General features: G+C 34.9%; 1 long non-coding RNA gene across 1 annotated transcript; it reads left to right on the top strand.

Annotated features, from left to right (window-relative positions):
* Positions 1 to 2,037: 2,037 nt before the first annotated feature.
* Positions 2,038 to 23,601, top strand: LOC141486871 (uncharacterized). Its single transcript, XR_012468087.1, has 3 exons — positions 2,038 to 12,960; positions 13,186 to 16,814; positions 16,872 to 23,601. It is a non-coding gene; the product is annotated as an uncharacterized lncRNA (long non-coding RNA).
* The last annotated feature ends 1,479 nt before the right edge of the window (positions 23,602 to 25,080 follow it).

Below are 25,080 nucleotides of genomic sequence, written 5' to 3'. Positions count from 1 at the left end.
GGGGAAATATATTTCACTATACTTATTCTAGAGCCAGGAAAGCAGGCGGTAGATATGTTAGAGCATATGAAGGAGAATCCAACGACTTTAGGCATCAGCCGGAAAACAGAGTTTCCCGAACAGCGTCCCTTGAGAAATCAATAAATATTTTTAACGTGGACCTTTCACTTTCTGATTTCGTAATTATTAAAACCCAAATGACAGGTAATCAATATGTTACCTTGCTCAGTGACACAAGGGCGGATATATCTTTCTTTAGAAGAGTCAAAATTAAATCTGAACAAATAGTCAACAGGGCAAATAACGTCCAAATAAAAGGGGTCACAAATGGCTGTACAAGTTCCATTGCATCTATCGTCACAAAAATTTTCCTCGCCAACTTTTATGTATACTATACCTTTCAAGTAGTGGAACAGTAGATGATATATAAGGAACGGACTTCATTATTAAACATATGTGTGAATTAGATTACGATGATTGGACTATTTCTATGTAGATCTGTAATAACGAAGTAATTTTTCCAATTTTCAATAGCCCAGAGCAATTATATAATATAAAATCTGACGTAGTCATCTTAAACCAAGAATTGGCTTCAGGATTTTTATAGCCAGCAGTATTGCGTCGCCGAATAGCCAATTTGTTTAAAGTCTTAAATACGACGATGGAAAATGTGACAATTGAAAATTTCAAAATTAAAACTGAAAACCTATAAAATTTTAATATATTGCATATATCTGAAAAGTGTGCCGAAGACCAGCGTAAAACATTATTACTTAAAGAGTTGCATTGTGAAATCCCTGAGTTCGCAAAAGCGGATACATTGAACCTATGTCAAAAATATGATATTTTTGTTTCGAAAACGATAGTCTAACAATTAATAGTTTTTATAATCAGCAATTTAAACTAACAGATCAAATTCCAGTTTACGTTAAAAATTACAGAATGCCCCACTAACAAATTTCAGAGGTAGATAAACAAATATCAAAAATGTTAAGAGACTCAATTATCGAACTATCCATTTCTTATTATAATAGTCCCATCTTACTGGTTCCTAAGAAGTCCGATAACGGAGACAAAAAATCGAGATAAGTTGTAGATTACAGGATGCTTGATAAAAAACTAATTGCAGATAAGTTCTTTTTACCAAGGATAGATGATATTTTAGATCAATTAGGGAAAGCCAAATATTTCAGTACTCGAGACTTAAAGTCAGGCTGTCATAAAATACCGATGCAAGAAAATTCTCGTGATATCACTTCATTCAGTACAAACTCCGGATCATTTAGATTCACTCTTTTACCTTTTGGGCTAAAGGTTTCTCCCTCATCACCTTTCTAATTTGAAAAAAGTTTTTGATTTATGCAGAAAATTTTGTCTTAAACTTAACCCTAATAAAGGCACATTTTTTCAAAATAACGTGTCGTATCTAGGTCATACTATTACAAGCGATGGAATTTTACCTGAGAAATCAAAGTACGAAACTTTAAGCAAATACCTGGTGCCTACAAAAGCTGATGAGGTGAAAACGTTTATTCCTTTTTTAAATTACTATCGTCGCTTCATTAGAAATTTCGCTGAATTGGCAGTCCCACTTAACAAATTAACAAAAAAGAAATCAAAATTTATGTGGACCGAAGAGTGCCAAAATTCCTTTTTTTAAGTTAAAGTAATGCCTTTTGGAGCCTGAAATACTACAATACACCGATTTTGAAAAACAATTTATTCTGACTACCGGAGCCTCTAAACAAGCTTGCGTTGTAATTCTTTCACAAAATTTTAATGGAGTCGAATTATCAATTGCTTACGCTTCGAGAGCCTTCACGAAAGGCGAAATAAATAAGGGCACAATAGAGAAAGAACTAGCTACCATACACTGGGTAATCAAGTATTTTAGTGAGGATACACTACAAAAACACACTTTTGTCTATTTTCCACTATATATATATAGTGGAAAATAGACAAAAGTGTGTTTTTGTAGTGTATCCTCAGTGAACATGAATTTCCACAAAATAAACAAGTCGTCAATCGAAGAAGTATTTTAGGCCATATACGACCATTACGACAAATACTAGCCCAAAAAATAAAAAACCAAAAGTCTTTCAAATAACCGACAACATTACAGCTATAAATATCCCTTATCCAAAATCTGAGATCAAACCAGATTATCTCAGGATAACTCTGGGTCAAAATAACAAAATCAGCGCTGTGGAAACAATACATTTTGCTAATGACAACTTTTCTTTAGAGAAATTGTTATCTCAGCTTGAAACTTTAGCTAGCAAAATTAATATTGATGAATTGAAATTAAAAACAAAAGATCCTATATTTACAATATGTACAATAAACGATTTTAAAGAAAAGGGTATAAATACGTTAAAAAATTTAAATTTAATAATATATGATGAACCCACAATCATCACAAATAGAGGCGAAAAAGAAAGAATTATAACAAGAATACCAAGATCGTCCACTTTTTGGTGGTCACTGTGGACAGAAGCGGCTTTTAAAGAAAATCAGGACTAAGTTTCGTTGAAAAAATATGTCTAAGGACGTAACCAACTATGTAAAATCTTGTCAAAAATGTCAAATAAATGAAGGTAAAATTGGTCACAGGGACCCATTGGTGATTACACCAATGCCTCAAAGGTCATTTGATATTACGTGTATACACATCATAGGGCCATTTCCTAAAACATCAGACGGTAATTAAAACTTCAAGAACGTGTAACTTTTGTGTACGCTTTGGTCATTTGTCAAACGAATGCTACCAAAGACAACGACCACAACCAAATAACACAAATTCCTTTCAAAACACGAATTTTCCAAAACCAAATTTCCCCCAACAAAACCGTCCTCAAATGAATTTCCAAAATAATTAATAAAGACTACAATTTCAAAATAATCAACAAAGGCCGCAATTTTAAAATACACCCTCAAGGCCAACTTTTCAAAACCAAAACCAGAATCTTCCCTCAGTGATCAAACGTAACCCCAACATGAATCAACAAAGAACGCATTGAGTTAAATATGAAGGTACACAACTTCTTTGAAACTATAATCCAGAATATGAGAACTACTATACAGCTAGTAGCCCATGGAATGACTATTATACTGATTGTGGTCAATACCCGCAAGAACAACTTGAACGATACGATCAATATAACCAATATTATCAATATAACCAACATATACCAACCAATATAGTTGCATTATTGATTTAAAAAACAAACAACTAATTACAAATTTCAAAACGGTTTCTTTATTCAAAGTTATAGATAATAATGTAACTGAGAATTCAAAACCAAACCAAATTTCAATTGAACCCAGAACAGAAAGAATATTTTCAAACTCAAAAGTAACTTCAGAAATACCGACGCTATACTGCTAGCGCAAGAAAAGGAGCGTCAGACTACCAAACGCTTTGGTAAAAATCGACAGATTTCCAAAATGCCTAATCAAGGTATCATTGAACATCCCCATGGTCATCCCCTGTTTGGGTAGTACCAAACAAGCTAGACGCTTCAGGAAAACCCAAATGGCGAGTTGTGATTGACTAGTGAAAACAGAACGAACTGTCAGTAGACGATGATTATCCGTTACCCAACATTTCCAACCATTTAGATCAGCTAGGAAAATGTCAACTTTTTACCACCCTCGATCTTGCATCAGGATTTCATCAGTTCAAAATCGACATTAAAGACGTTCCAAAAACAGCATTCTCTGTCGAGAACGGTCACTATGACTTTATCCGCATGCCTTTCGTATTGAAGAATGCACCATCCACATTTCAAAGAGTGATAGATAATATGCTCCTTGGTATCCAAAACGAGCGCTGCCTTGTATATATGGATGACATCATTTTATACTCACCCATAATCCACGAACACATGTCAAGACTGATGGAAGAGTTCAAAAGACTAAGAAAAGCCAACTTGAAAATTCAGCCTGACAAATGCGAATTTTTAAGGAAAGAAGTCGCTTACCTTGGACATGTGATCACAAAAAACGGTGTTAAACCAAATCTGTCCAAAGTTGAATGCATCCAAGAATTCTCCCAATCAAAAAATCCAAAGAAATGAAATCCTTTTAAGGCTTAGCTGGTTATTAACGACGCTTCATACCAAATTTCGCTAAAATCTCCAAACCACTCACAAAATTATTACAAAAGGATACCCCATTTAAATTCAACTTAAAATGTTTAAGATCATTTAATTAATTTAAATTAGGCCTTAGTTCCAGTCCAATCTTGATTTATCCCAACTTCGAAGAACATTTCCTCTTAACGACAGATGCTAGTGCATTTGCAATAGGAGCTGTTCTTTCGCAAGAACCAATAGGAAAAGACCTTCCCATAGCATACGCATCTAGAACAATATATAACGTCGAATCAAAGAACTCTACGATTGACAGAAAACTTTTAGCGATTGTATGGGCTGTGAAACACTTTCGAATATACCTGTTCGGAAGAAAGTTCAAACTCATTACTGATCATAGACCCCTCACTTGGATTTTTTCAATAAAAGACCCAGGTGATAGGCTAGCACGTTGGAGACTCAAATTAGAAGAGTATGATTTTGGAATAGAGTCTAATCCTGGCAAAATAAATAAAAATGCTGATGCCCTATTACGTATCAAAATTAATCATTCAGAGAATGTGTAAATTTCCACGAAAAACTTTCGATACTTGTTTCCAACGAAACTGATGAAACAAACAAATCAACTGACGAACAAACGCAAGACACAGAAATACAAAAAAAAAGAAACACCAGAACACGAAGAAACCCCCTTCGAATGAATTCTACAAGAATACGAAAATTTCAGTTACTTATACAAAACCCGATCCCTGATTGACTACTTAAAAATCAAATTTGACAATTCGCAACTTTTAGAAAAACCACATAAATAAATATATCCTCATCTTTTTCAGCCAAAACAAATTAGAAGATCTTCATCATGAAATCATTGATGATTGATGAGTAAAACCCTCAAAGACGGAAAATATTTCATAATTGCCTTACCCTTCGATCAAACCTCATTCGTGAAAATTCTATTATTTATCGTTTATAAATGGATAGATGAAATAGGCATTTCCAAAACGTACTTTGTCGAAAATAATTTGGATCTACCAATAATGGAATTCTTTCTTCAATTTTTGCTGAGAAAGGAACTGAGATAAGAGTATGCCAAAACCTAACAAGAACTCCCGACGAAGACCAAATTACTATCGTCATGGACCGATGCCATTCAGGAAAAAGTAATTTACATCGAGTAATAAACGAAACGGTTAGATGCGTAAAAAAATATAATGGTCAAAATTCAATCAAAGACGTCACAATCCTTGTAAAGAACTGCGAACTTGCAAAAAAGCAAAAATTTGCAGACAAAACCTTTAAAGCCCTTGTTAACGCCTAAAAACTCGCTGGTTGTACGCCTATGGCACTTAATACCTGCCATGCAACCCGGCACTTCAAGGGTCACAAACACCAGTGCGAAAACGAAAAACAGTCAGTGTGTTGTGTCGCATGATATATGAAAGATAGATAAAATTCGATTTGTCTATTAGATGTATTCATTCAAAAATTTTGTACAAATTTAACTAATCGTTTCTATAAAAACCACACAATCTACAGTCCACTCACTACCCAACATTTAGTCCATCAAGCCGATGTGTATGTGAAAAGTACTTATTAGTGGTTGAATTGGCCGAGAAAGTTAACAGTTGATAAAATGTGCAATTTTTCCAGTGGGCCACCGCAATCAAGAAAGGCAAGATTCAGCACAGGTCCTTGTATAATTGAACTGGGCGATTTGAATAGACAAATCAGAAGGGTAAGTCCTTTATTCCTTTCACTTTGAGTGATATTTGGATTAGTGAGGAATTATTTGTTGTACCGTTGAGAATTGATATTGCATAATGTGTAATGAGGCGGAAATAACTTCTTTGAAATGGAAAAGAGGAGGACTAAAGGCAAAAATAATATTATTTAAGAATTGAAGATAAACCCCCTTTGAATGATGTCGATTTGATAGAGTTAGAACAAAGAATCAATAGAATTGAATTGTTATGAAAAGAATTTGATAGTATACAGAGTTCATTAGAATATATATAGTATACAGTATACAGAGTATACTGTTCATTACATACAGTTCATACAGAGTTCATTAGAATATGCTACCGATAACAGTGATGAACAGCTCGCCGAACAAAAATCTTTTAAATCGAATTTTTATTCTTTGACCGCTATCACGAGAAGTATCCATAACAGATGACGATAATGTTCCTAAGAAATCTGTAGCAAGTAACAATCGAGGGGACAATAATATCGGTAGTCAAGCTAGTATTCCGGTAAAATTACCCATTATATCTCTACCCAATTTTAATGGCGACTACGACACATGGTTAGAGTTTCGTAACACATTCGGAATTTTGATTACCGGAAATAATGCTATAGGAGAAATTGAAAAATTTCATTATTTAAGACCGTCCCTACATGGAGGTGCCACTGAAGTCGTGAATACACTTGAATTTTTTAGCGATAATTATACTTTAGCATGAAGGCTTTACGTGAGAGGTATAACAATATGCGTTTGTTAGTCCACAAACACTGTACGTCGTTATTTTCCGTAAAATGTATTAGAAAAGAATTTTCCGCGGAAATCAAGAATTGAATTGATAAGAGTTTCGAAAAATCTCAGCGCTCCATCGAAATTCAAACAACCCACTCATCACTGAGATACCTCAATTATTCATTCAGTTGCGACAAAATTACATAATGTAACGGCGCGGGAATATGAGCAACATAAATGCTCGAAGGAACTTACCACTTGATCAGATTTTAAAAAAATTCCTAAAGGGTCGCGCAGATTTGTTAGAAACTTTAGAGAAAAACCGAGAGCATTATAAGCACACTCATTCTCTAAATCAATAAGGCGGTGTTGTTGGGCCATTTAAACAAATGGGTTCACAAAATGTAAAGGGACTACTTGCAAGTAATGTTATGTGCGCATTATGTGGAAGGAAACACATACTTTCAAACTGTAAGGAGTTTCTAAATCTTACGGTAGAAGATCTATTGGAGAAAATAAAAGGTTTGAAATTGTGTATCAATTGCTTCAAAGGAAGACATTATAGTAAATATTGCATATCTGGGTATTGTAAATAATGCAACAAAAAGCACAATAGTTTATTACAAAAAGATACATCACGTTCAGAATATGCAAATGAAACACAAACAACTTTGGCTGCTTTACATTCGGAAAATTATGTTCTCTTGTCGACAGCTTATATAAGAGTTTTCAAAATAGAGGAAAACGCCCATGTAGTCAGAGCAATGTTGGATTTCGGTTCGCAGTCAAGTTTTGTGACTACAGACTTATCTAAAAAACTTAGGGCGAGAAAGGAAAAAATTGATATTTTTGTGTCAGGTCTGAGTTAAAATCCATTAAATATCACTCATAAATGTGATTTACAAATTGTTTCCATTCAGAATAATTTTGAATCAAATTTATCCTGCTTGATTATCCCGGAAATAACATGGCATGTCCCAGGTATTAAAATTGAGACTACTGAAATGAATATTTCAAAGAATATCGTATTAGCAGATCCAACATACTATGAGCCAGACAAAATAGACATATTAATTGACGCGGACTTATTTTACAGTCTGATATGTAATGGTCACATTAGGCCCAATACTGCAGAAAACTCGGGTTGGTTGAATAAGTTCTGGTCCATTCAGTAACAACTGATTCGGTTGTGGGAAATCGAACCATCCATTTCTTATTATAATAGTCCCATCTTAATGGTTCCTAAGAAGTCCGATAACGGAGATAAAAAATCGAGATAAGTTGTAGATTATAGGTTGCTTGATAAAAAACTAATTGCAGATGAGTTCCCTTTATCAAGGATAGATGATATTTTAAATCAATTAGGAAAAGCCAAATATTTCAGTACTCGAGACTTGAAGTCAGGCTTTCATCAAATACCGATACAAAAAAATTCTCGCCATATCGTTTAATTCAGTACAAACTCCGGATCATTTAGATTTACTAGTAGTGTCACTACCTTTCAAAAATTCTATTGAAAAGCTGGAGGAATCCTTTGGTTAAGCTCAAAGGCGATTTTTTGCATTGGAACGCAAGTTATCGAAAAATTCAGAATACAAACAAATGTACGTAGATTTCATGACAGAATATAAGACTGACTGAGGTAGATGTGCTAGATTCAAAGGAGGTGGCTCATTACATGTCCCATCACGGCTTGTTTCGCGAGTCGAGTATGACTACCAAGTTACGAGTAGTCTTTGACGCGTCTGCACCGACTACTTCAGGAGTCTCTCTTAACGACATCCAGATGGTGAGTTGTACATTGCGAAGCGATTTATATACGCTTTTATTGAGATTTCTTCAATACAGATATGTCGTGTCGGCTTACATCCCGAAATGTACCGTCATTCTGTTAGAACCGAATCAAAGATCGTTACAATGAATATTGTAAAGATAATCTTCTTCAGAATCACTTAAAATTTATAATTTAAATACTGTTACATATGGTCATGCAGCAGCAGCATTTTTATGTATACGATGTCTATTTGAACTTTCTAATGAATGTGAGCATTGAATGCCAGATATAGCGGAAATGATAGGAGATATTTTCTACGTTGATGACTTTCCGACAGAAAGTGATAGTATCCGTCATGCCTTATACATTTCGGAACATGTATTGAAGGTACTTAGGTCCGGTTGTTTCGAATCAAGGAAATAGGTTTCAAACGAACACTTGGGAATACTTGTGAACCAAACGAATCTTTCAACATTACCACGTTTGGAGAGAATAAAAACACCAAAACTTTGGGTTTAACTTGGTTATGTCAAACAGACAGTGTGACGTTTAGTATAAACGAGGCCACCTACAATGAACCTATTACAAAACGAATTATTTTATCTCACACAGCACAAATATTTGATCCGCGTGGTCTTTTGAGTCCCCTTACAATCATTTCAGAAATTACTTCAACGTTTATGGCGCGAAAGGTTGTCATGGTATGACAGGGTCCCTAATAGTATGCAAAGGGCATGGTGTGACTTTCGGGACGAATTACAAAAACTAAACGAGTTGAAAATACCGCGTCACGGCATGACCATAAATCCAACCTCCGTTGAATTGCATGGGTTTTCAGATGCATCAAATAATGCCTATGTCAGATGTTTGTATGTTCGAACAACTGATGCTGATGGGAACTTTGCAGTGAGATTATTGAGCAAAATCAAAAGTTTCGTCATTGTAGGTTAATCAATACCACGGCTTGAGCTCCGCGAGGCCTTGGTCCTTGCGCGTCTGTTTGATAAGGTGATGGAGTCATTAAAGGTAAAATTCTTCAGATGACTCTTCTGGTCCGATTCAACAATATTTTTAGGATGGTTGAAGATGCCGTCGAGCAATCTGAAAACCTTCATAGGAAATCGCGTTAATGAAATTCAATCTCTAACGGAGGCGTATGAATGGCGTCATGTTGCTACATCACATAACCCGGCAACTTTCGTTGAATAAGTAAAACGTTTAATGAAACTTCCATTCCGTAAGTCTGTTTTATTTTCTAATTTGCTAAAGAGTGCTGCTAATTATGAAACAAAACCTGGTCAAAACTTCGGCGACTATTGTTTTCAAAAGTTGTCAAAATTGAAAGCATTCAATCAAAAAGGAATTCCTGATGAATATTCAGTTGATGCCGTAATAGGTGTTATAACAGATGAAAATGTAGCTAGCACTGTTAGATCAGCCTAGTTTACTGATGGTAATTTATTATATGCTTATTTGAATACCATGGGAGATATGCCATCTCAAATCACAGTCCCTAGTGCTAGTTATTGAACTCCTTCATTTACTAGTCGTCCTGTTCATCAAGATCAAAATAAGAAAAATTCCAAAGAAGGTTTAACTTGTTTCAATTGTGGTATTCCGGGACATATAGCTAAAAATTGTTGAAAACCTCGGATTGTGTCTTCTAATTGTAAACGTTCAGGACATGTAACTTACAAATGTCTTTCACTTAAGAGAGAGGTTCAAGTGATATGCGATGGAGTGAATTCATATGATAACATGTTTCCTGCAAATGGCGAGGATTAAAAATGTTAAAGTTGAATGCCTAATTAATAAAGGTAGGTCTATTACATTGGTGAAAATATCTATTGCGAAAAAACTGAATTTGAGGACATCAACATAAGTAACACTGTGTAGTTTTATGGGTACATTACAAAACATGATTCGAGAACTTTTAAAAAACGGTATAATTCGTGAATCTGTGTCCTCATACGACAGTCCTGACGTTCTAGTGAAAAAGAAGACTGGTAAATATCGCTTGTGTATAGATTTTCGGCAATTACATCATATCACCATTAAAGATAAATATCCACTTCCTTTAATAGATGAACAAATTTACAAGTTGGGCGGTTATAAATATTTCACAACCCTTGATCTGGCTTCTGGATATTAGAAGGTACAGAAAATTTTATAGCTAAGACAGCATTTGTCATTCCAGATGGGCATTATGAGTTTTTGCGAATGCCTTTTGGACTCAACAATGCCCCATCGGTTTTTCAATCTTTAATTAATACCGTTTTGGGACGTCTCAGGAATAATATATTATTGTTTTTCCATACTTTGATGACATTATAATCCCATCTACCTCGGTTGACCAAGGGCTTGAACGTTTACATATGGTCTTGTCAAAAATTGAGAGAACATAACCTCACTTTGAAGTTCAGTAAATGTGCCTTTTTGGGGCAACTATAGAATATTTGAGAGGAAAAATTAGCGAACGAGGCCTGAGACAAGGAAAAGCTAAGATAGATTCAATTTCAAAAATGTCGCCGACGAACAATGTTAAGCAAGTGAGACAATTCGTTGGTTTGGCAAGCTATTTTCGGAAGTTTGTGAAGGGAATTTTCAATATTATTGAACCCATTACCAGACTGTCCAGAAAAGATATAAAATTTGAATGGAGTGAAACCCAACTAAATGCTTTTGATGAAATTAAAAGAAATTCTGAAGTCATCGCCTGAACTGGCTATATACAGCCCGAATTTGCGAACGGAGCTTCAGACGGATGCAAGTTCAGTTGGAATGGGTGTCATGCTTATACAATTCGATCAAAAAGGACAGTCACACGTGGTTTCTTATTTTAGTAAACAGACGACGATGGGCCAACGACAATATCACTCATACGAGTTGGAAACAATGACTGTTGTTTATGCATTAAGATATTTCGAGGTGTATCTGTTTCGAATACATTTTGAAGTGATCACTGACTGCAACGCTTTAAAACTAACACTTACGAAAAAGGATCTTATACCACGTATTGGAAGATGGTGGCTCGAAATACAAGAGTTTACTTTTGAAGTCTAATATGAAGCTGGCAAAAAATTGCCCACGTCGACGTGTTAAGTAGAATTTTCCTAAGTGATAATATGGAAGTTTCCAAGTGTATATAACTGAAGCTGATTAGATAACAGGTGCACAACTTCAAAATGATCAAATTTGTAAAATCATAGCCTCACAGATATGACGTCAGCATAAATCGAAGAATATATGAAAATAATTTCAATTTCCACAAGAAATTACACTTCTTGAAGTTGGACAATATCCACTTTCTGGAATGTAATAACTTTATAAGGCGTTCAAACTACAGAAGAGATGGATTCGGGCTGAAGGCAGTAGTAGCTCGTTATTTAAGTAGAGAAATTATGAAGATAATCAATATTAACAATTTATACTTGAATGGACAAATTTTCGCGAATAAAAACCAATCCAAATTCCTGGGAATCTTCATTAAATTAAATTTATCAACATATTTCAGCTTTGAATAAAAAATTTGCATCAGGATGTTATGTACTTCGAATAGTTTCAAATGAACTGAGTTCATCTACAACAAAAATGGTATTTCATTCCCTGATTGAGTCCCACCTGAGATATGGTGTTGCCTTCTGGGAATTTTGCAGTCAACAACTTTTTCATTCAGTGTTTGTTTTACAAAAGCGAACGGTTGGATACTTATGATGGGTGGGAGTGCGTGAGTCATGCAGACCTTTATTTTTGAGAGAAAAAATTCTCACTGTTACTTGTATTTTCATACTAGAAACTGTTTGTCTGATTTACAAAAAACATAATATGGTTGGAACTCCGGAACATACAAATTACATGACCCGGCAAGTAACTGAATATAAAATACATCTTTCTGTTCCAAAATCAAGCCAGACAAAGTATTCTTTAATTGATAAAAGTAAAAAGCTGTATAATCACATACCTCACGAAATTAGGAAGGAAAAAAGCTATAAAAAGTTCAGAAATCTTGTTAAAGAGGCCCTTGCAACTAAAGCGTACAATAATCTTGATGAATATTATAATGGAACTTTGATTCAATTTGGTGTTTTTTTTGTTTATAGTGACACCTGTACTTTAAATTATATTTTATACTGGGATATATCTTATTTTATTGCGATGTGAACTTCTAATGGTCTTATGAACCAAATAGGCAGTTTAAATCGCCTTTTACACCAAGTACTATCAGCATTCCAATATTTTCTAGTCCCATCCATTCGTGAGCAACTTCTAGAGGCCGGGCCATGAAAACGCCAGTGAAGTTAAAAGACTTATTGTAAAGTATTTTCATTCAAACTTAGTAGTCACTTGAACGGGGGTATGTAATATACCGTTAGTCCGAAAGAAAAACGTCACAACTCAAAAATATCAGGTTTTGACTGACGATTAAGAAGACTCACTAAATTTATCTGGAAAAATGTCACAAGCGGTAGTGTAAGTTTTGCACGTTAGATAACAGTTTTATCGTTTTTCATTTCATGGGAACGACCTATCATGTTAGCAAGAAAGGCGACACAAGTTATTTGAGGCCGAGCATTCCTAGAAAGTGGTCGTCGCAAAGCCGGGAAAAACGACACAACATAGTAAGTTCATATTTTTATACTGGAAATGCATGTTTGTAAATTATCAAGAACGACACAATGGAATTTGTGTCGTTTTTCAAGATTATTATCTCGTATAATTTAGAAAATTTACTACAATTTTGAGGTTATGATCATTTTCTGGAGAAATATGATTAGAGTTAATAAGCCGCAAAAAAAGTTGTTTTCTGGGAAGAAATGCCTATGTGATATCTTTTTTCTTTTTAGGAAAGTCCAATCAACGTACAAATTTACTCATGTTGTTGGCTAAAAACAACATGCAATTGACTGTCAATGATCTTTCATGTTCGTCCAAACACTGTATTATGGACATCCTATCTACAACTCAAGCAGGTGAGCAAAAGAAAATATGAGCAGTAAAACATACAGCTGAACACCAATTAACACGATTTGACTGTCAAGGACTATGCATCCACTGTTCATCTTGATTGGTAGATCTTCAAGTAGGTACCAAGTATCGGTTTATATTATTTATTATCATTTTTTACAGAAACCAATGACAACGAAGTCTCATCAAAAGCACCTGCGGAACAGCCAATTACTGATTATTATGATTTCGTTCCAACCTTCGAGCAACTTCCGGATGAAAATAACGCTATACTATCGACAGCTTCCACACAAATTCATATGGCTGGTTAGCTCATGGCAAATGAGGTTTCTGCGCAACTTGATGATTCCGATTACCAAATGATAACTGCTGCTTCTATGCCAATCTTGGAAACTGAATACTATGCTTCTGAGCAACTTTTGGAGGCTGAAAACCCTGCTTCTGGGAAAACTTTCAATACTGATTATAATCTTTGGACGATTATCCTCCGATTAATGCATCATCTGCGCAACTTGAGACTGAATACCTTCTGCTAACCGGAGATTCCGGAAAACGTTCAGAGGCCGATTGTCCTGTACTACCTATAGCTTCTTCACAACTCTCAGTTTCAGAGACTGATTCTGATGACACAACACTGACGACGGCTTTGGTGCAAGTCCCAGAATCTGATAACGTTGCTTCTTCTCAATGTTCATCTGATGTTGAATGCGATTTTAGCTCTGACGACAGTATAAGAGACCCTGACTACACTCTCCTAGAAACGAGAGACATTTCTGTCAAGAAGAGAAAAGGGAAAATAAAGACAAGTATTGTACAGGAAGAAAAAGAATAAAAATGAGAAGTGGCAAAAAAACTGAAGCTAAACTTCTCAAAGCACTAGAAAAGGCCTATAATTCATTTGGAAAGATCCAAAAAACTGTGCCTGCAAAAAAAATTGGTCCAGTTTGTCATTGCAAACTTCAATGTTCAGAAAAAGTTAATTAAGCGGAGAGAAAGCTAATTTTTCAAAACTTCTATGCTTTGGGCAACACTGAACGACAGTTTATGTTCATATTCTATATATGTTCATATTGTATACCTAAGTACAGATATAAACAAGAAAACAACAAGAAGATTCCTAATCATGCCTTTCATCTTAGAACTGAGAAAAATGAACCTATTTGGGTTTGTAAGACGCATTTTAAAAATACTCTTTGCATTACGGATCGGCCCATTAGGACTGTTTCAGAAATGAAAAATACGTCTATGTTTGACGATAAGCGAGGTAAACATGAAAAACAGGTAACCGTTCCGGTTATACTGAAAGATTCAATTAGGAATCATATTAAAAAAATTCCACGTATTGAAAGCAATTACTGCAGATATGTTACTAAGAAAGAATATATTGAAGGAGGGAAAACAATCAGAGATTTGCACAGGGATTATTTGGAAGAGTGTGAGATGAATGGTATGTCACCACCTGGAAATTATGTAATGTATTCCAGGCTTTTCAATGAGGAGTTCAATTCATCTTTCTTTAAACCTAAAAAAGATCAGTGCAAAATTTGAGTCATATGAAATATGAGTCATATGAAAATATGAATCGAGCAGCTAGCCAAGAATCTTATGAAAATCATTTGATGCAAACACAATTATCCCGGCAAGAGAAGGAAAATGTCAAAATTGGTAATGCTCTGGTCATCGTTTATGATCTGCAGGCCGTATTACCATGCCCAATAGGAGAGACTTCGCCTTTTTACTACGTCAGAAAGCTGGGAGTTTAAAACCTAACAGTTTGTGACTTGAAAAAAACAAAGTTCATTGTTATACCTGGCACGAAACAGAAGGTGGGCGGGAGTTCACAGAAGTTTGTACATGTGATTTACTTTATTGATGAGATGAGAGCAATGGGGTAGGCGTTATCTTTTACAGTGATAACTGCTGCGGTCAAAATAAAAATCAGTTTCTGGAAAGCATCTATGCCCATGCTCTGAAAACATTGAAAAATATCAATAGTATTACTCATAAGTTCTTTATACCCGGCCATTCGGAAAATTAGGGGGACGCCGTACACTCAACCATTGAACAGAATTTTACTAAGGCTCGGAAGGCTGGATTCATTTTTACACCTGACCAATATTATACTCTGATATGGGTTATCGCACAAATATTTTATTAACTTAAAAGATTTAGCTCAAGTTCAGGGAATAAAATTAGGGGTACTCATTACAGAAATAAAAATTTTTAAAATAAAAAAGGAGAACCCCACTGTACTTTAATACAAGACACCCTAGGATTCCCTGACTATGAAGAAACTAGCATCGTCAACAGCAGAAGATCAATCACAAATTATACTTTGAAACCTGCTTACCTTGTCAAACCGGGAATTACAGAAAGAAAAAAAGAAGGTATATTACCATTGATAAAAAAAAATGTGTACCACAATGTTATGAGGACTTCTTTTCAAATTTATAACAAATTGAACCACAATTTTTATTTGATACTTGCCTTAACATAACAACTTAACATTTGGTTTCCCAAAAATTTTCTTATCCTATATATAAGATATATTTGTCAATGAATAGCCTAGGATTTCCAGATAAAATGAAAATCCAGAAATGTTTCAATAAACATGTGATGATTGAAATTACCTGAGCGTATGTATCAGTTAACCACAGGTTTTGAAATGTTGAAGAATATTCTGTAACAAGGAGAACTCTCGAACTTTCAAATGACTGAAAAGAGTGAAAGTGAAAAATGCAGTCTACGAACTGAACAGAATTAATCATTAAATTACTGATTGTTTCCAATAAAAAAAAAATCGATGGTAAGGAATGTGTTCCACAAAAAATATCCTATGCTACATCTCAGATATATTTTCCGATCAATAGTCTAGGATTCATTGATTAAATAATAAAATTGAAATTAGGTTAGATAAATATAATTGATTGAAAATTAAAGAATATCAAAATACATGAAATTTAAGAAGCTAAAAAATGAAATCCTTCAGTATGATTACCTTCGTGAACTTTCAAACGGTCACTTCGACTGAAAAATTCAAGACATATACAGCACTGAAACGGTTTCTCTCCAGTATGACATCTTTCGTGAACTTTCAAACTGGATTTTCGTGTGAAATACTTCAAACAGAATTTACACTGAAATGGTTGTTCTCCGGTGTGACTCCTTTCGTGATCCTTCAAACTGCTACTTCGAGTGAAAGATTTTGAACAGATGCTACATTGAAATGGTTGTTCTCCAGTATGACTCCTTTCGTGAACTTTCAAATGACTTCTTCGAGTAAAAGATTTTGAACAAAATGTGCATTGAAACGGTTTTTCTCCAGTATGAATCCTCTCGTGAATCTTCAAAGAACTTTTACGAGCAAAACTTCTGGAACAAATTTCACACACATGTTTGGCCATTGTCAGATCTTCACAATGTTCAGCTAACTAAGGATAACGACCACCAACTAGAAATGACATGATTCTGATATGTTCATCAATTTATACGAAATTCAACTGAGCAGGTACATTTTCCAATATTAATTACTATGACTCATGACGTCATCTCATTACCGTTGCAGGTACTTTTGGAATCTAGTTCATCATCTGATGAGGAAATCATAGAATTTGACGAATCATCTGATTCTCTTGAAGATTTCAACGGACTTGAAGAAAAAAATGAGCCCAAAGTAGGTGATTGTTGTATTGTTATTATATATGGAAAAACAATGTCAACTTTTCGACACTATGTTGCAAAAATCATTGAAGAAAGCCCAGATGGGTATGAAATGGTTTTTTTCAAACGACACAATGCAACACATAAATTTTCCGAAACTGAAGAACACAATTATGTTCCAAAGAAGGATGTTGTTCATATATTACCATCACCAGTAAAACACAGTACAGCAAGATATACCAATACCTGCACCTTTAATATCGATTTGGCTGAATTTGACTTGACTCTTCATTAATATTGAAAACAAATATGTCTGTTCTGTTATTTTGGAATATTCATGTATTGAAATAAAATAATTCAATTCGTATTTATTTTTCATTTGATTTTCTACTTTTTTTTTCACTTGTGACCACTTAACCTACCCTTGGTGTTCACTTAACCTATACGACAGGTTAAGTGAACAACTTCTCACTGAATCATAAAATTCGATCTATGATCTTTCCTCTATACAATTTTATAAAAATTTAAATAGGATATTTTCGCATATTTTGTTCAAAGTGTCCATTTAACCCCTACTTATCCTACACCATACCTTTCAAGTAGTGGAAAATAATTTTCCAATTCCAGTAGATGATATATTAGGAAGGGACTTCATTATTTAACATAAGTGTAAATTAGATTAGGATGATTGGACTATTTCTATGCAGATTTGTAATAACGAAGTAATTTTTCCAATTTTAATAGCCCATACAATGATACTCTTATTCCACTTCGTTGGGAAGTTATAATAAAAGCAGAGCAATTATATAATATAAAATCTGACGTAGTCATCTTAAACCAACAATTGGCTCCAGGAATTTTTACAGCCAGCAGTATTGCGTCGCTGAATAGCCAATTTGTTAAAGTCTTAAATACGACAATGGAAAGTGTGACAATTGAAAATTTCAAAATTAAAACTGAAAAACTACAAAATTTTAAAATATTGCATGTATCTGAAAAGTGTGCCGAAGACCAGCGTAAAACATTATTACTTGAAGAGTTACATTGTGAAATCCCTCAGTTCGCAAAATCAGATACATTGAACCTATGTCAAAAATATAATGATATTTTTTGTTTCGAAAACGATAGTCTAACAATCAATAATTTTTGTAATCATCAATTTAAACTAACAGATCAAATTCCAGTTTACGTTGAAAATTACAGAATGCCGCACTCACAAATTTCAGAGGTAGATAAACAAATATAAAAAATGTTAAAAGACTCAATTATCGAACCATCCATTTCTTATTATAATAGTCCCATCTTAATGGTTCCTAAGAAGTCCGATAACAGAGATAAAAAATCGAGATAAGTTGTAGATTACAGGTTGCTTGATAAAAAACTAATTGCAGATGAGTTCCCTTTATCAAGGATAGATGATATTTTAGATCAATTAGGAAAAGCTAAATATTTCAGTACTCGAGACTTAGAGTCAGGCTTTCATCAGATACCGATACAAAAAAATTCTCGCGATATCGTTTAATTCAGTACAAACTCCGGATCATTTAGATTACTAGTAGTGTCACTACCTTTCAAAAATTCTATTGACAAGCTGGAGAAATCCTTTGATTGAGCTCAAAGGCGATTTTTTGCATTGGAACGCAAGATATCGAAAAATCCAGAATACAAACAAATGTACGTAGATTTCATGACAGAATATAAGACTGACTGGGGTAGATGTGCTAGATTCAAAGGAAGTGGGTCATTACATGTCCCATCACGGGTTGTTTCGCGAGTCGAGCAAGCTACCAAGTTACGAGTAGTCTTTGACGCGTCTGCACCGACTACTTCGTGAGTCTCTCTTAACGACATCCAGATGGTGAGTTGTACATTGCGAAGCGATTTATATACGCTTTTATTGAGATTTCGTCAATATAGATATGTCGTGTCGGCAGACATCGCGAAAATGTACCGTCATTCTGTTAGAACCGAATCAAAGATCGTTACAATGAATATTGTAGAGAGAATCTTCTTCAGAATCACTTAAAATTTATAATTTGAATACTGTTACATATGGTCATGCAGCAGCAGCATTTTTATGTATACGTTGTCTATTTGAACTTTCTAATGAATGTGAGCATTGAATGCCAGATATAGCGGAAATGATAGGAGATATTTTCTAAGTTGATGACTTTCTGACAGAAAGTGGTAGTATCCGTCATGCCTTATACATTTCGGAACATGTTTTAAAGGTACTTGGGTCCGGTTGTTTCGAATCAAGGAAATAGGTTTCAAACGAACCAAAAATACTTGAGAATTTAAGTGAATCAAACGAAGCTTTCAACATTACCACGTTTTGAGAGAATAAAAACACCAAAACTTTGAGTTTAACTTGGTCATGTCAAACAGACAGTGTGACGTTTAGTATAAACGAGGCTACCTACAATAAACCTGTTACAAAACGAATTATTTTATCTCACACAGCACAAATATTTGATCCGCTTGGATTTTTGAGTCCCCTTACAATCATTTCAGAAATTACTTCAACGTTTATGGCGCGAAAGGTTGTCATGGTATGACAGGGACCCTAATAGTATACAAAGGGCATGGTGTGACTTTCGGGACGAATTGCAAAAACTAAATGACCATAAATCCAACCTCCTTTGAATTGCATGGGTTTCCAGATGCATCAAATAATGTCTATGTCTGATGTTTGTATGTTCGAACAACTGATGCTGATGGGAACAATGCAGTGAGATTACTTTGCGCGAAATCAAAGGTTTCGCCATTGAAGGTTAATCAATACCACAGATGTCTCTTCTGGTCCGATTCAACAATATTTTTAGGATGGTTGAAGATGCTATCGAGCAATCTGAAAACCTTCATAGGAAATCGCGTTAGTGAAATTCAATCTCTAACGGAGGCGTATGAATGGCGTCATGTTGCCACATCACATAACCCGGCAACTTTCGTTGAATAAGTAGAACGTTTAATGAAACTTCCATTCCGTAAGTCTGTTTTATTTTATAATTTGTTGAATAGAGCTGCTAATTATGAAACAAAACCTGGTCAAAACTTAGGCGACTATTGTTTTCAAAAGTTGTCAAAATTAAAAGCATTCAATTTGGCAATTCCTGATGAATATTCAGTTGATGCCGTAATAGGTGGTATAACAGATGAAAATGTAGTTCGCACTATTAGATCAGCCTAGTTTACTGATGGTAATTTATTATATGCTTATTTGAATACCATGGGAGATATGCCATCTCAAATCACAGTCCCTAGTGCTAGTTATTGAACTCCTTCATTTAATAGTCGTCCTGTTCATCTAGATCAGAATAGAAAAAATTCCAAAGAAGGTTTAACTTGTTTCAATTGTGGTATTCCGGGACATAGCTAAAAATTGTTGTAAATCTCGGATTGTGTGTTCTAATTGTAAACGTTCAGGACATGTAGCTTACAAATGTCTTTCACTTAACATAGAGGTTCAAGTGATATGCGGTGGAGTGAATTCATATGATAACTTGTTTCCTGCAAATTGCGAATATTAACAATGTTAAAGTTCAATGCCTAATTGATAAAGGTAGGTCTATCACATTGGTGAAAATATCTATTGCGAAAAAACCGAATATTTTTTGAGGACATCAACATAAGTAACACTGTGTAGTTTTAGGGATACATTACGAAACATGAATCGAGAACTTTTAAAAAACGGTATGATTCGTGAATCTGTGTCCTCATACGCCAGTCCTGTCGTTCTAGTGAAAAAGAAGACTGGTAAATATCGCATGTGCGTAGATTTTCGGCAATTACACTGTATCACCATTGAAGATAAATACCCACTGCCTTTAATAGATGAACAAATTGACAATTTGGGCGGTTATAAATATTTCACAACCCTTGATCTGGCTTCTGGATATTATGAGTTTTTGCGAATGCCTTTTGGACTCAACAATGCCCCGTCGATTTTTCAATCTTTAATTAATACCGTTTTGGGAGGTCTCAGAAATAATATACTATTGTTTTTCCATATATTGATGATATTATAACCCCATCTCCCTCGGTTTACCAAGGGCTTGAACGTTTACATATGGTCTTGTCAAAACTGAGAGAACATAACCTCACTTTGAAGTTAAGTAAATGTGCCTTTCAGGGGCAACTATAGAATATTTGAGAGGAGAAATCAGCGAACGAGGCCTGAGACCAGAAAAAGCTAAGATAGATTCAATTTCAAAAATGTCGCCGACGAACAATGTTAAGCAAGTGAGACAATTCGTTGGTTTGGCAAGCTATTTTCGAAAGTTTCGCCTATAGTGGCTATATACAACCCGAATTTGCGAACGGAGCTTCACACGGATGCAAGTTCAGTTGGAATGGGTGCCATGCTTATACAATTCGATCAAAAAGGACAGTCACACGTGGTTTCTTATTTTAGTAGACAGACGACGATGGGCCAACGACAATATCACTCATACGAGCTGGAAACAATGACTGTTGTCTATGCATTAAGATATTTCAAGGTGTATCTGCTTGGAATACATTTTGAAGTGATCAGTGACTGCAAAGCTTTAAAACTAACACTTACGAAAAAGGATCTTATACCACGTATTGGAAGATGGTGGCTCGAAATACAAGAGTTTACTTTTGAAGTCTAATATGGAGCTGGCAAAAAATTGCCCACGTCGACGCGTTAAGTAGAATTTTCCCAAGTGATAATATGGAAGTTTCCAAGTGTATATAACTGAAGCTGATTAGATAACAGGTGCACAACTTCAAGATGACCAAATTTGTAAAATTAGAGCCTTACAGATATGACGTCAGCATAAATCGAAGAATATATGAAAATAATTTGAATTTCCACAAGAAATTACACTTTTCGAAGTTGGACAATATCCACTGTCTGGAATGTAATAACTTTATAAGGCGTTCAAACTACACAAGAGACGGACTCGGGCTGAAGGCAGTAGTAGCTCGCTATTTGAGTAGAGAAATTATGAAGATAATCAATATCAACAATTTATACTGGAATGGACAAATTCTTGAGAATAAAAACCAATCCAAATTCCTAGGAATCTTCATTAAATTAAATTTGATCAACATGTTTCGGCTTTGAATAAAAAATTTGCATCAGGATGTTATGTACTTCGAATAGTTTTGAATAACTGAGTTCATCCACAACAAAAATGGTAAATCATTCCCTGATTGAGTCCCACCTGAGATATGGTGTTGCCTTCTGGGGATTTTGCAGTCAACAACTTTTTCATTCAGTGTTTGTTTCACAAAAGCGAGCGGTTGGATACTTATGCTGGGTGGGAGTGTGTGAGTCATGCAGACCTTTATTTTTGAGAAAAAAAATTCTCACTGTTACTTGTATTTTCATACTTGAAACTGTTTGCCTGATTTACAAAAAACATAATATGGTTGGAACTCCGGAACATACAAATTACATAACCCAGCAAGTAACTGAATATAAAATACATTTTCCTGTTCGTGTTCCAAAATCAAGCCAGACAAAGTATTCTTCAATTGATAAAAGTAAAAAGCTGTATAACCACATACCTTACGGAATTAGGAAGGAAAAAAGCTATAAAAAGTTCAGAAATCTTGTTAAAGATGTCCTTGCAACAAAAACGTACAATAATCTTTATGAATATTATGAAAATCCAGAAATGTTTCAATAAACATGTGATAATTGAAATTACCTGAGCGTATGTATCAGTTAACCACAGGTTTTGAAATGTTGAAGAATATTCTGTAACAAGGAGTTAGTTGATACTATTTGGTTATGACTTCATACTCGAACTTTCAAATGACTGAAAAGAGTGAAAGTGAAAAATGCAGTCTATGAACAGAAATAATCATTAAATTACTGATTATTTCCAATCAAAAAAATTATCGATGGTTAGGAATGCGTTCCACAAAAAATATCCTATGCTACATCTCAGATATATTTTCCGATCAATAGTCTAGGATCCATTGATTAAATAATAAAATTGAAATTAGGTTAGATAAATATAATTGATTGAAAATTAAAAAATATCAAAATACATGAAATTTAAGCTAAAAAATGAAATCCTTCAGTATGATTACCTTCGTGAACTTTCAAACGGTCACTTCGACTGAAAAATTCAAGACATATACAGCACTGAAACGGTTTCTCTCCAGTATGACATCTTTCGTGAACTTTCAAACTGGATTTTCGTGTGAAATACTTCAAACAGAATTTACACTGAAATGATTGTTCTCCGGTGTGACTCCTTTCGTGATCCTTCAAACTGCTACTTCGAGTGAAAGATTTCAAACAGATGCTACATTGAAATGGTTGTTCTCCAGTATGACTCCTTTCGTGAACTTTCAAATGACTTCTTCGAGTAAAAGATTTTGAACAAAATGTGCATTGAAACGGTTTTTCTCCAGTATGAATCCTCTTGTGAATCTTCAAAGAACTTTTACGAGCAAAACTTCTGGAACGAATTTCACACACATGTTTGGCCATTGTCATGTTACCAATACCCAAGAACCACAAAAATATAAAATTCGGTTTTTTAATAAAAACTAAACATTACCCTGAAATCTCATCGAAATCCGATGAGATTTAACGATATTTCAATGCATTAAACATGCAAACAAAATTATCTTCGAAATAATTCCAAACGGCGGACGGTAGCCTGAACGCCGATATACTCGACGTTCAGGACCAGGAGAAAAATCATTCTGGCGTTGCGCTCTCGCGGTGAAGTAGGCGGAGCTGACGCGAGCCAACCACGCGCGAGAAACGCTTATGAAATTTTGTATTTAAGAAATCGCGGATTTGCGATACTTCACTTCTGTTCTGGCAAGCTTCCAGTTCAGACTTCTGTTCAGACTTCTGTCCAGACTTCTGTTCAGTTTAGACCTACTGTCGTGAAACAAAACTAGTTTGAAATTTCACGAGCTCCAGTATAAGGACCGCCCACTCAGAATGAACAATATGAAAACGCGGAAAAACAGTGGTTTTCCCAAGACATTTCAGCTTAGTTTCGAAAATTAAGTTATGAAATGTTGTTTCCTAAGCGATAGAAAAATCTTTTGCAAGATTAGTAGCTTTCGCTAATTTTTAAATAGGGAAAAAGCTGATTTTACGGAAAATGGCTTTTTCAGTTAGCTAGACAGGGAAATCGTGCTTTCTCCAAAGAAGCATCGATAGAGATTCTTAGCAGCTATCGTTTGACACCCCGATCACGTTTCCAGTGCTCGTGGTTCAATTTTTATTAGCATTTGAGTTCGAAAAATGTAAGATTTTTCAAACGCATATTTTTGCAAGAAGGAATAGGAATATCGAGACGCGGCATAAGACTTTTTGTCTTAGGATGCTGAGATCTGTATGAAATCAAGGAAAACGAAAATTCAGGTTTTTCGTGATTTTCCGAAGATTTCCGAGCGAGGCCGAAGACTGTTAGATTTCATTTATCGTACAACGCAAATTGAGGAAGCGAAACGAAACATGAAAAGAATGAGACAGAAACAGCGGCATATAGACGTCAATGGAAATTAGCAGAGCGGTATTCCCACTTCAAAGCCCAGCGCCTGCATAAAAACAGGTCGTAAACGCTGGCAAATCCATACGAAATGAGTTTTTTTCGTAGTGGAACTATTGAAAGTAGGTCAGTCAGGATCGCACGGCTTTTGCGATCTCTGGTTGGCTGAAAGTGGCGCGGAAGAGAGCCCGTTTATTTAGGATAAATATGCGGAGTTCCGTGTCACGATAGTTAGTCGAAGTCAAAGTAGTGAACAAGTAACAACGATTTAAAATATTCGAAGATATTTTAAAAGTTTCAAGTTGCGGTCAGGATTTTTTGAATGAATTCGAGTCTCTGGTTCTTTTCAGAACTAAATAGAGACAAACACATCATAGGAGTCTTCAGGAAGCTGCGGTTAACACTATATAGCCAATTTGGAGGAATTTTTACTGGAATTTGGAATTCTCAGGATTCATTGAAACCAAATCAGGATATATTAGTGGCTGGACATTTATTAGAGGAATTCCAGGACCGTGGATATTTTGGGAGCTGTTAAAACGGATACTGGAGCAGATTACTGGTTGAATATATTATTATTGCACATAACCATACTTTACGTTTGTCCAGGTTCCTTTT

The sequence above is a fragment of the Leptinotarsa decemlineata genome, unplaced genomic scaffold, assembly GCF_025532065.1.
Source record: "Leptinotarsa decemlineata unplaced genomic scaffold, Ldec_3_MD MMD2_tig00026374_RagTag_RagTag, whole genome shotgun sequence".
NCBI lineage: Eukaryota > Metazoa > Arthropoda > Insecta > Coleoptera > Chrysomelidae > Leptinotarsa > Leptinotarsa decemlineata.
Note: the sequence above shows the minus strand (reverse complement) of the source record. Positions and strands in the feature narration are given on the sequence as shown.